The sequence below is a fragment of the Pseudophryne corroboree genome, chromosome 9, assembly GCF_028390025.1.
Source record: "Pseudophryne corroboree isolate aPseCor3 chromosome 9, aPseCor3.hap2, whole genome shotgun sequence".
NCBI classification, from domain to species: domain Eukaryota; kingdom Metazoa; phylum Chordata; class Amphibia; order Anura; family Myobatrachidae; genus Pseudophryne; species Pseudophryne corroboree.
Window position 1 is genome coordinate 431555228 of NC_086452.1, and position 13299 is coordinate 431568526.

Here is a 13299-nt window from a genome sequence, read left to right on the forward strand (position 1 = left end):
GACAAATTCCAAGGAGCCACAGGCGGGACGTAAGGCGGTTGAATCCGTAACACACCCTGAGTGAACGTATGAACATCAGGTAGAGTCGCAATTTTTCTCTGAAACCAAACCTTGAAGAAGGACAAAGGCCCAAGTCCAGGCCCCATTGCAGAAAGGCCAAAAGTTTGGCCATACTTAACTGGTAAGAGTCATGATTGTTTTATGCGCACCAAGCAAAGTAAGAGTGCCAGACCCTATGATATATCCGGGCAGAAGCTGGTTTCCGTGCCTTCAACAGTTTGAATGACCATCTCAGAAAAACCTTTGGCCCTCAGGACCGAAGCTTCAAGAGCCACACCGTCAAATCCAACCGGGCCAAATCCTGATATACACAAGGGCCCTGAACGAGGAGATCTGAGCACTGCGGAAGGAGATAGGAAGCATTGAATCCTGTCCTGAAGTTTCAGGACTTTCTCCTGAGACAAGAACAACTGCTGGTTGTGAATGTCCAACGCCCCCAGGTGCACCATGCTCTGAGCAGGGACCAGGGAAGATTTCTTCCAGTTGATGAGCCACCCGTGGGCTTGCAGAAACTGGAGCGTCAAATCTAGACGACGAAGGAGAATTTCTGTGGAATTTGCCAGGATCAATAAGTCGTCTAGATACGGGAGGATCCTGACCCCTTGACGGCGGAGTACAGCTGTCATTACCGCAATGACCTTCGTGAAGACTCGCAGGGCCGTTGTCAAACCAAAAGGTAAAGCCCGAAATTGAAAATGTAAGTTGCCCACAGCAAACCTCAGGTACTGCTGATGCGACATTGCAATAGGAATATGCAGGTAAGCATACTGTATGTTCAGGGAGACCATATAATCCCCAGGCTCCAAGGCCAGATTTGTTCAAGGACTGGAGGTTGAGAATGGGCCGAGGGGACCCATTTGGTTTCGGGACTAGGAACAGCGGTGAACAGCACCCCTTGCCTCTCTGAGCCAAAAGGCACCTGTACTACAACTCCTGTGTCCAGGAGGGACTGTACCACCGAATGAAGAGTTTTTGCCTTCACCTGATCCGAAGGGACGTCTGTCAGGCAGAATCGATGAGGGAGACGATTCTTGAAGGATATGGCGTAACCTCGAGTGACGACTTCCCGTACCTAGGCGACAGAAGTGGTCTTTAACCATACCTGGGTAAACCCTAGAAGTCAGCCTCCCACCCTGGGGTCCCCCCCAGGGGGAGGCCCGCCCCGTCATGCAGCAAGCTTGTCAGATTTGTAAGCTGGCTAACAGGCAGCCCAGGCACGTTTAAGTTTGGGCTTAGTGGTTTTGGAAGTGCGAGCCTGTTTTGGCTACGCCTGACCTTTTGCTTTACCTGAAGGACGAAAGGAGCGAAAGGAAGCACTCTTAACCTTCGGCACCGAGGAGCAGTACTAGGTAGACACGCTGTTTTAGCAGAAGCTAAGTCAGCCACTATTTTGTTGAGGTCCTCTCCAAAAAGAATGTCTCCCTTAAAAAGGGAGCACCTCCAGGGTTTTCTTAAGAGTCCAGATCCACAGACAAGGACCGTAACCATAGAATCCAGTGAGCCAAAATGGACGTAGTAGAAGCCTTGACTGCCAGAATACCGGCGTCAGAAGCCGCCTCCTTAATGTAGTGAGATGCTGTAACAATATACACGAGACATTGTCTAGCATTATCAGAAAAGTTGTAAGGCAGCTCCGCTTCCACCTCCTGAGCCCACGCTTCAATAGCTTCAGCAGCCCAAAAATCTGCAATAGTGGGCCGATGCACAGCTCCTGCTAGGGTGTAAATCGCCTTTAAGCAACCCTCCACACGCTTAGCAGTCAGCTCTTTCAGAGGAGTGACGGTAGATACAGGTAGAGCTGAGGAAACCACCAGCCTTCGCCACTGGCGAATCCACAGGCAGGGGTGTTTCCCAATTTTTACTTAGCTCCGCAGCGAGGGGATAGCGAGCCAGCATTTTCTTGTGAGGTGCGAATTTCTTTCCCGGATTTTCCCAGGATTCCTGACGTATGTCAACTAAATGGTCAGAGTGAGGTAAAAATTTGTTTAACAACCTTCTGACGTTTAAACCTGTCCGGTTTCTTAGAAGCAGCATCAGGCTCTGGGTCATCAGTAATTTGAAGAATTCGTCTGATAGCCTCCAATAAGTCAGGAATATCCACCTGTGAAACAGATTCCCCATCAGAAGTATCCGGATCAGTATCTGTGGGATCAGTATACACGCCATCCTCATCAGACGAGGTGTCTGGGACGTGGGTGGATTGTGAGGAAGTAATGGCCGCTTAGAGGACCCCTTGGTCTTAGGCGGGCGAGAGTTAGATTTCTGTTTTGTCAGTGAGTGGTTCAATTGCTGTAACTGAGAGGACAGTTGATCTGCCCATGGCGGATTAACCACTGGGACAATATGCAGTTGTACCGGCACGTGAAGTCCCATAGGGGTCTTAAGTCTAGTTACCAGCGTACTTAACATGGAGAAAGTAGCCCAAGGTGGGTCATTATGAACCCCCGTTGGTACAGTCCCACTGGGGGGTAGGGAACCCCCAGAACCTGAACACTCTGCTGCTGTTTTCCTCTAACGTGTCCGCAGCATCACCACCACACAATGTGGGATCAGCAACAGCTCCATCGCCCCTTGTAGCTGACATGCCTGTAAGCCGTAAATCATGGGCAACACAGTACAATATCAGCAGTCTAATACCTTGTCAAGAACCCCCTGTTCAGTGTATTAGCACAGACAGAGAATTCAAGAGGTATATGGTGACTGAAAACACGGAGAAAAATACTGAAGCATAGCCTGTGAAACACCTATATTAAATCACTGCCCTGATGCACTTAGCCCCCCTCAGGGTACAGAATATAGGGATAACAATCTGAGCGAGATACACGAAATGGAAGTCACGCAGCAGCTACATATGCACACACAGTGTCACATGTACAATGCAGAAATTATGACATGCAATAAAACTGCACTGGACTAGCAATACAAAAGTAATACTAAGTACAGCTATACAATCAAAAGATATATCAATGCACAGTAAATACTGGATGTATATCACAGGGTACTTGTACTACATAATCCTAACTAAATGCACTGTTTCGTAACCAACACTGTCAACAGACATGTTGAATACTTAAGTGTCCTGTAAAATGCACAGCGTCGACATGCAGGCGGCTTTACAGAGGAGGATTTGCCCAAGCAGTCCCAGTATCAGCATGTGAAAATGGCACCCAAACGCTGACAGGGAATATATGAGAGAGACAGAGAGAGACAGAGATGCAGCTCCAGGGCGGGAACATTTACTCTAAATGGCGCCCAGGGGCTGGGGGAGGGGCTACAGGTCAAAGCCTTATCCCCTTGCTGGACTTCACCACCGAGTATTGTGGGCCATATAACAAACGTTTTTTTCCAAAACCGACCTATGCCCTTGCCCTGGTGGTTTAGTGGGGTCCCTGTACTGCCAGTGTCCACGCCAGCACGCGTGGCCCACCTCCCACCGGCCGCGCCGGATCGCGATTTCCAGCAGGTCCCGCATGGGGGGACCCTCTTACCTCCTCCCCGAGTGCGGCCACGCAATCCTGGAGACTGCAGTGATGTGTGTGCCTGTAAGTGGAAACCGGAGCATCCGCTGTAAGTACCCGGCAACCAGGACGCGGGAGTATACAGCGCCGCTGGGGGAGTTGATGGAGCTGCAGCAGGAGATGTCTGATTGATATCTAACACTCACAGTGTCTCTGCTGCAGCCCTGGAAGTCATCAAATTTCACTTAAAAAAGCTCTTCTGAGGGCTACATGGAGCAGCCCTGCCTGTTGTCTTCCTGCACTGCAGGCACCAACTACAAAACTGAGTTCCTGTGCACAGAGGCGGGGTTATAGAGGAGGTGGCGCTATGCATCCTGGGAACAGTCAAAGCTTTAACCTGTTGGTGCCTCGGATCAAGATCCTACACTACACCCCGATGATATTCCCTGTGGAATCCAGTGTACCCCGCTACAGAAACAGCACTGTACTCGTGGGTAAGTGTTGTCGCGACCCGACGGGGAGTTGCTAGAGCGACTCTTTCTAAAGGTACGTATAAGACGCTGTTTAGAAAGATAGTAAGACTATAAAAATAAAAAATATAAAAAAGCTTATGGTTGCTAAAAACCAGCAGCCCTTAGACCATGGTCTCGCTCCTGCCACACCAAACAAAAAACTGATTTGCCTGAGCCAGGACGCGGGGCTATATGGACGGGCCCACTGCATGCTGGAAGGCCAGAAAGCTTTGACCGATTGTTGCAAGATCCGCTGTCGCTCAACCATATCCCAATGTATCCTGGGGAGACCCTGCAGGAGAAAGGGAGAATTGCAATACAAAACAATGACATAATAGAATCGCCTAGTTTATAAATGTATCTCTTTCAACTTAAAGGTGTTATCCAGATCACCAATATTAACTTGTGCATGCCCTCTTGCAACTTAAACACATTGTGTATAGCCTTACAACTTTCTTCTGTGGCTTAGCTACACATTCACATGAGGCAGACACAGTCACACCATGCTGCTGTGATCCAGGGCGCTAGAACGCATGGAATAAAACTAGAAAGAAAAAGCAATGCAAAGGTCTGGGTGGGAATCGAAGCAGAGGAAACGGGCCTAGCTACATTATCCTCCCTACTTTGGCTTCACCGAAACCAGCGTCCACGCGCGGCCCTCTCGCACCCTGTAGTAAGCCGTTCATTAGCGACATGGGATCTAACAAATAGACGGTTCAATTTAGCCCCATACCCATCTCCGCTAATTCCATTATTTCACAACCCAGCCTTTCCTCCGGGCATGGGTAAAGCCTCGCATACATGTTGGCGCTCGAGTGGTATATTATACGTTAACGATATTACCTCCAATGCCACTTTCCCACAATTCACGGATATCCGTGAAGGAACAGCAATCCCCTCTTCGGATTTCTTCCGCTACCTACAAATCAGACACTTCCACTCCACCACTACCACCACCCTCCTCCACAGACACTTATCTCCCTTCGAATACATTTGCTGGAAACGCACCAACACCAAGGGCCTCATATCAGATATTCACATCTTACTTGACGACTACCCCAACACATCCCAAGCCCCCCACGAAGCGGCATGGGAAAAGGAACTGGGAGTAACTATAGACAATGAAGACTGGGTAGATATTTGGGACAATGCTGCCTCCAGCTCTATCTGTGTGAAAATTAAAGAAAACACATATAAACTACTCTACCGCTGGTACTATGTCCCAGCCCGCCTACACACTATGTTCCCCAACACCCCAGATGGTTGCTGGAGGGGGTGCATGGACAGTGGCTCTTTCTTACACATATGGTGGACCTGCCCCAAAATTCACAAAATATGGGGTGAACTCATTATATTGCTTTCGCGCTTATTTGATATCTCTATCCCCCCAGACCCCCAATACTTCTTGCTCCCCATGTCCCTCCCAATCCTCAATAGACACCAAAACAAACTATTTCGACATGTAGTTTCGGCAATGACATGCCAAATTGCTACAGACTGGAAGAGCCTGACCCCTTCACCAATGCCGGTGATAATCTCCCGAATATGGTATGTCCACAAAATGGAATATATGACCGCAGTCATACGTAACACCTCGAAACAATTTGACAAAGTATGGTCCCCGTGGCTAAACCTACAGCAAGCCTCCTCCCCATTTGTGGCCTGACGCGTACCTCGCGGTTCGACCCGCCTCCTGCCCTGGAGGGCCCCCCCTCCCCCCCTCTCTACTCCCCCTCATTCTCTCTCCGACTGGAGGCTCTCAGCCTCACCTGCTTTTCTATCCCCTTTTTTACTCGATTTCTGAGTACTCTTTTCTTCTCATTGACTCCGCTGACTCTCTATGACGGAAGGCCAATCCGTCGCCGAGAGTGCCCCACCGCATACATCTTAACTTTACTCTCTTAAAATAAGGGGAAAACAAAAACAAAAAAGGATCAATTATTCTGTTGTTGTAACAATTCAATGTAACTATATTTGTTCTTTAAACACCCAAATTGTCCGGGTGCTCTGTTACCAATGTAATCTTATTTTCTCTATCGTCCTAAGTGGATGCTGGGGTTCCTGAAAGGACCATGGGGAATAGCGGCTCCGCAGGAGACAGGGCACAAAAAAGTAAAGCTTTACTAGGTCAGGTGGTGTGCACTGGCTCCTCCCCCTATGACCCTCCTCCAGACTCCAGTTAGATTTTGTGCCCGAACGAGAAGGGTGCAATCTAGGTGGCTCTCCTAAAGAGCTGCTTAGAGAAAGTTTAGTTTAGGTTTTTTTTCTTTACAGTGAGTCCTGCTGGCAACAGGATCACTGCAACGTGGGACTTAGGGGGAAAGTAGTAAACTCACCTGCATGCAGAGTGGATTTGCTGCTTGGCTACTGGACACCATTAGCTCCAGAGGGATCGAACACAGGCCCAGCCGTGGAGTCCGGTCCCGGAGCCGCGCCGCCGACCCCCTTGCAGATGCTGAAGCGTGAAGAGGTCCGGAAACCGGCGGCTGAAGACTCCTCAGTCTTCATAAGGTAGCGCACAGCACTGCAGCTGTGCGCCATTTTCCTCTCAGCACACTTCACTGGGCAGTCACTGAGGGTGCAGAGCGCTGGGGGGGGGCGCTCTGAGAGGCAAATATAAACCTTATACAAGGCTAAAAATACCTCACATATAGCCCATAGGGGCTATATGGAGATATTTAACCCCTGCCTGACTGGAAAAATAGCGGGAGAAGAACCCGCCGAAAAAGGGGCGGGGCCTATCTCCTCAGCACACGGCGCCATTTTCTGTCACAGCTCCGCTGGTCAGAACGGCTCCCAGGTCTCTCCCCTGCACTGCACTACAGAAACAGGGTAAAACAGAGAGGGGGGGCACATTAATGGCTATATATATATATATTAAAGCAGCTATAAGGGAGCACTTAATATAAGGATATCCCTTGTATATATAGCGCTTTGTGGTGTGTGCTGGCAGACTCTCCCTCTGTCTCCCCAAAAGGGCTAGTGGGTCCTGTCTTCATTAGAGCATTCCCTGTGAGTTTGCGGTGTGTGTCGGTACGTGGTGTCGACATGTATGAGGACGATATTGGTGTGGAGGCGGAGCAATTGCCAAATATGCAGATGTCACCCCCCAGGGGGTCGACACCAGAATGGATGCCTTTATTTGTGGAATTACGTGATGGTTTATCTTCCCTTAAACAGTCAGTTGAGGACATGAGGCGGCCGGACAATCAATTAATGCCTGTCCAGGCGCCTCAAACACCGTCAGGGGCTGTAAAACGCCCTTTGCCTCAGTCGGTCGACACAGACCCAGACACGGGCACTGATTCCAGTGACGACGGTAGAAATTCAAACGTATTTTCCAGTAGGGCCACACGTTATATGATTTTGGCAATGAAGGAGACGTTACATTTAGCTGATACTACAGATACCGTAAAACAGGGTATTATGTATGGTGTGAAAAAACTACAAACAGTTTTTCCTGAATCAGAAGAATTAAATGACGTGTGTGATGAAGCGTGGGTTGCTCCCGATAAAAAGTTGATAATTTCAAAAAAGTTATTGGCATTATACCCTTTCCCGCCAGAGGTTAGGGCGCGCTGGGAAACACCCCCTAAGGTGGACAAGGCGCTCACACGCTTATCCAAACAAGTGGCGTTACCCTCTCCTGAGACGGCCGCACTTAAGGATCCATCAGATAGAAAGATGGAAGTTATTCAAAAGAATATATACACACATGCAGGTGTTATACTACGACCAGCTATAGCAACTGCCTGGATGTGCAGTGCTGGAGTAGTTTGGTCAGAATCCCTGATTGAAAATATTGATACCCTAGATAGGGACAATGTTTTACTGTCGTTAGAACAAATAAAGGATGCATTTATCTATATGCGCGATGCACAGAGGGATATTTGCACACTGGCATCTCGGGTGAGTGCTATGTCCATTTCAGCCAGAAGAGCCTTATGGACACGACAGTGGACAGGCGATGCGGATTCAAAACGTCACATGGAGGTTTTGCCGTATAAAGGGGAGGAGTTATTTGGAGTTGGTCTATCAGACTTGGTGGCCACGGCTACTGCCGGGAAATCCACTTTTTTACCTCAAGTCACTCCCCAACAGAGAAAGGCACCGACCTTTCAACCGCAGCCTTTTCGCTCCTACAAAAATAAGAGAGCAAAGGGCTTGTCGTACCTGCCACGAGGCAGAGGAAGAGGGAGGAGACACCAACAGGCAGCTCCTTCCCAGGAACAGAAGCCCTCCCCGGCTCCTGCAAAAACCTCAGCATGACGCTGGGGCCTCTCAAGCGGACTCGGGGACAGTGGGGGGCCGTCTCAAAAATTACAGCGCGCAGTGGGCTCACTCGCAGGTAGACCCCTGGATCCTGCAGATAATATCTCAGGGGTACAGGTTGGAATTAGAGACGGATCCTCCTCATCGTTTCCTGAAGTCTGCCTTACCAACCGTCTCTTCCGAAAGGGAGAGGGTGTTGGAAGCCATTCACAAGCTGTACGCTCAGCAGGTGATAGTCAAAGTACCCCTATTACAACAAGGAAAGGGGTATTATTCCACTCTATTTGTGGTACCGAAGCCGGATGGCTCGGTAAGGCCTATTCTAAATCTGAAGTCCTTGAACCTCTACATAAAAAAGTTCAAGTTCAAGATGGAGTCACTCAGAGCAGTGATAGCGAACCTGGAAGAAGGGGACTTTATGGTATCCTTGGACATCAAGGATGCGTATCTACACGTTCCGATTTACCCCGCACACCAGGGGTACCTCAGGTTCATTGTTCAAAACTGTCACTATCAGTTTCAGACGCTGCCGTTCGGATTGTCCACGGCGCCTCGGGTCTTTACCAAGGTAATGGCCGAGATGATGATTCTTCTTCGAAGAAAAGGCGTATTAGTTATCCCATACTTGGACGATCTCCTAATAAGGGCAAGGTCCAGAGAACAGCTGGAGACAGCTTTAGCACTATCTCAAGAGGTGCTAAGACAACACGGGTGGATTCTGAATATTCCAAAATCCCATTTAATCCCGACAACTCGTCTGCTGTTCCTAGGAATGATTCTGGACACGGTTCAGAAAAAGGTTTTCCTTCCAGAGGAAAAAGCCAAGGAGTTATCCGATCTGGTCAGGAACCTCCTAAAACCAGGAAAAGTGTCAGTACATCAATGCACAAGAGTCCTGGGAAAAATGGTGGCTTCTTACGAAGCAATTCCATTCGGCAGATTCCATGCAAGAATATTCCAAAGGGATCTGTTGGACAAATGGTCAGGGTCGCATCTGCAGATGCACCTGCGAATAACCCTGTCACCAAAGACAAGGGTGTCACTTCTGTGGTGGTTGCAGAAGGCTCACCTATTAGAAGGCCGCAGATTCGGCATTCAGGATTGGATCCTGGTGACCACGGACGCCAGCCTGAGAGGCTGGGGAGCAGTCACACAAGGAAGAAACTTCCAGGGAGTATGGACGAGTCTGGAAAAGTCTCTTCACATAAACATTCTGGAACTAAGAGCAATCTACAATGCTCTAAGCCAGGCGGAACTTCTCCTGCAAGGAAAGCCGGTGTTGATTCAGTCGGACAACATCACGGCGGTCGCCCATGTAAACAGGCAGGGCGGCACAAGAAGCAGGAGTGCAATGGCAGAAGCTGCCAAGATTCTTCGCTGGGCGGAGAATCACGTGATAGCACTGTCAGCAGTGTTCATCCCGGGCGTGGACAACTGGGAAGCAGACTTCCTCAGCAGACACGATCTTCATCCGGGAGAGTGGGGTCTACATCCAGAAGTCTTCAACATGTTAATAGACCGTTGGGAAAGACCAATTGTAGACATGATGGCGTCTCGCCTCAACAAGAAACTGGACAAATATTGCGCCAGGTCAAGAGATCCACAGGCAATAGCTGTGGACGCACTGGTAACTCCTTGGGTGTACCAGTCAGTGTATGTGTTTCCTCCTCTGCCGCTCATACCAAAGGTATTGAAGATCATACGGCAAAGAAGAGTAAGAACAATACTAGTGGTTCCGGATTGGCCGAGAAGGACTTGGTATCCGGAACTTCAAGAGATGCTCACGGACGAACCGTGGCCTCTACCTCTGAGAAGGGACCTGCTACAGCAGGGTCCCTGTCTTTTTCAAGACTTACCGCGGCTGCGTTTGACGGCATGGCGGTTGAACGCCAGATCCTAAAAGGGAAAGGCATTCCAGAAGAAGTCATTCCTACCTTGATTAAGGCACGGAAGGAAGTCACCGTGAAACATTATCACCGCATTTGGCGAAAATATGTAGCGTGGTGCGAGGATCGGAGGGTTCCGACGGAGGAATTCCAACTGGGTCGTTTCCTACATTTCCTGCAATCAGGATTATCTATGGGTCTCAAATTGGGATCCATTAAGGTTCAAATTTCGGCCCTGTCAATATTCTTCCAAAAAGAATTGGCCTCTGTCCCTGAGGTCCAGACTTTTGTCAAGGGAGTACTGCATATACAGCCTCCTGTGGTGCCTCCGGTGGCACCGTGGGATCTAAATGTAGTTTTAGATTTCCTCAAATCCCATTGGTTTGAACCATTGAAAAAGGTGGATTTGAAATATCTCACATTGAAAGTGACTATGTTACTAGCCCTGGCCTCTGCCAGGAGAGTATCTGAATTGGCGGCTTTATCTTATAAAAGTCCTTATCTAATCTTCCATTCGGATAGGGCAGAACTGCGGACTCGTCCGCATTTTCTCCCTAAAGTGGTATCAGCATTTCATCTGAACCAACCTATTGTGGTGCCTGCGGCCACTAGCGACTTGGAGGACTCCAAGTTGTTGGACGTTGTCAGAGCCTTAAAAATATACATTGCAAGGACGGCTGGAGTCAGAAAATCTGACTCGCTGTTTATATTGTATGCACCCAACAAGTTGGGCGCACCTGCTTCTAAGCAGTCGATTGCTCGTTGGATTTGTAACACAATTCAACTTGCACATTCTGTGGCAGGCCTGCCACAGCCTAAAACTGTAAAAGCCCACTCCACAAGGAAGGTGGGCTCATCTTGGGCGGCTGCCCGAGGGGTCTCGGCATTACAACTCTGCCGAGCAGCTACGTGGTCGGGGGAGAACACGTTTGTAAAATTTTACAAATTTGATACCCTGGCAAAGGAGGACCTGGAGTTCTCTCATTCGGTGCTGCAGAGTCATCCGCACTCTCCCGCCCGTTTGGGAGCTTTGGTATAATCCCCATGGTCCTTTCAGGAACCCCAGCATCCACTTAGGACGATAGAGAAAATAAGAATTTACTTACCGATAATTCTATTTCTCGGAGTCCGTAGTGGATGCTGGGCGCCCATCCCAAGTGCGGATTATCTGCAATACTTGTACATAGTTATTGTTAACTAATTCGGGTTATTGTTAAGGAGCCATCTTTAAGAGGCCCTTTCTGTTGTCATACTGTTAACTGGGTTTAGATCACAAGTTGTACGGTGTGATTGGTGTGGCTGGTATGAGTCTTACCCGGGATTCAAAATGCCTCCCTTATTGTGTATGCTCGTCCGGGCACAGTACCTAACTGGAGTCTGGAGGAGGGTCATAGGGGGAGGAGCCAGTGCACACCACCTGACCTAGTAAAGCTTTACTTTTTTGTGCCCTGTCTCCTGCGGAGCCGCTATTCCCCATGGTCCTTTCAGGAACCCCAGCATCCACTACGGACTCCGAGAAATAGAATTATCGGTAAGTAAATTCTTATTTTGATCCACCCAATAAATCGTGTTTAAAAAAAAAAAAAGAAAGAAAAAGCAATGCATCCCGTGGATGCACGTGGGCACAGAAAGCAAGAGAGATTCTAATAATATGAAGGTGGAAAACACCTTTTGGATTTTACTGAATGACAGAACTGTATTTAATAGACGCACCAACACGCCTGATCTGACAACTTTTAAAGTGGAAGCTGTGAACCGTTTTCAATCATTTGATTAGTGAGTGCAGACAATTAAATATCTATGTACACGTGATTACGTGTCTCTGGATGACAGAATGCGTTAGGACTTCTAGACAGAGGTGTAACGCAATGACTGATTACATTACCTGATATCGCTTACACCCAAGAGAGAGAGAGAGATTGATATGGTTTGCTATATTTGTAATACAGACAACAGGGACTGTACCTCACTTTTAAAGGGTGGGTGGAGGAAATAGAAGTCTGGAATCGATCATTCAGAACCCATGGACTTTAATTCTGCACAATGTGTGTGTGTCAGGTGAAGGACACAGGAAAAGGAGCGCGCAATAAGCACAGCCATACTACATGGCGCGCTGCAATGAATCTCTGGATATGAGGGCTTCCCATAATTTCTACCACCAAGCCCAACTTGTATTAAACCATATCTGAAAATTACTCAACTTTGATCACACAGTCCTTGCGATTACCCCATCAAAACTAACAAATTGTTTAGCGGCGCACCTGAGCAATTGTTTTTCTCCTCTTCTGATTTTCAGAAGATTTTGTTTAACGAGTTTATATATAAGATGAACTATACCGGTATATTGAAGGTACTAGCTAGAGGAAGGTGCACCAGCAATGCTGCACCTGCTAAAAACACAAGGTTATGTGTGCAGACATTTCTCTATAGCGGTACGCATGTGCTTTCCGAACAAGCTGCACAAGGAGCAAGAACAGAGAGTAAACAGAGGATCAGTTCGTATAGCCAATGTATGCGCAAGATAAAACAGGCCAGGTAACAAAAATGATACGTATGTTTTATTTCCCAAACAAAGTGCCATAGGTTTGGAGTGCAGCAGACGGATTATGCAGGGGAGGGCAGTCCAACACAAACGATCACCACGTACTAAACAGTCGCTCTAATCACTTACATGGTTTCTCCAGTTTTCGCCACGTGGCACAAAAATTGATCGAGTTCCGGACATGGTTCTTTTTTCCCCTTTTTCTCAAAATCTGAAGAAAAGAAAAAAGAAAGAAAAGGTCTTATTTATGGTCATAAACTTTTCTAAAGACTAATGCAGAGAGGAATGTAATTGCCACCTTAGGAAGGACGAAGAGTTATAAAGGAAGTACACCAGTATAGCCTAATAGCATAGTAAAGTAGAATTTATTGTGAGTTACAGACATTAAATTCTCCCCATGCTTCCTTAAACACGGAAAACCTCAGTAATACACTGGACTTTCTTGGGACTACAGGACATTTTATAGTCTGAAAACTTGCAGGACTGAAAGCTCTCCCCAACCCTCATTCACAAGTGCTGCTAATTACAAGAGGAAAAAAACAGCGCATTACAATAAACGCAAAAAAACA

At 48.0% G+C, this 13299-nt stretch overlaps 1 protein-coding gene across 2 annotated transcripts in view; it reads right to left on the reverse strand.

Annotated features, from left to right (window-relative positions):
• The window catches only part of PPP4R2 (protein phosphatase 4 regulatory subunit 2), a 79401-nt gene extending 66464 nt beyond the window's left edge, over window positions 1-12937 (reverse strand). For both annotated transcript variants that reach the window (XR_010187002.1, XM_063941030.1), the window contains exon 1: window positions 12860-12937. The gene's annotated coding sequence lies outside the window, so the exon portion shown is untranslated. The remainder of the gene's footprint in view (window positions 1-12859) is intronic.
• Between the last annotated feature and the right edge of the window lie 362 nt (window positions 12938-13299).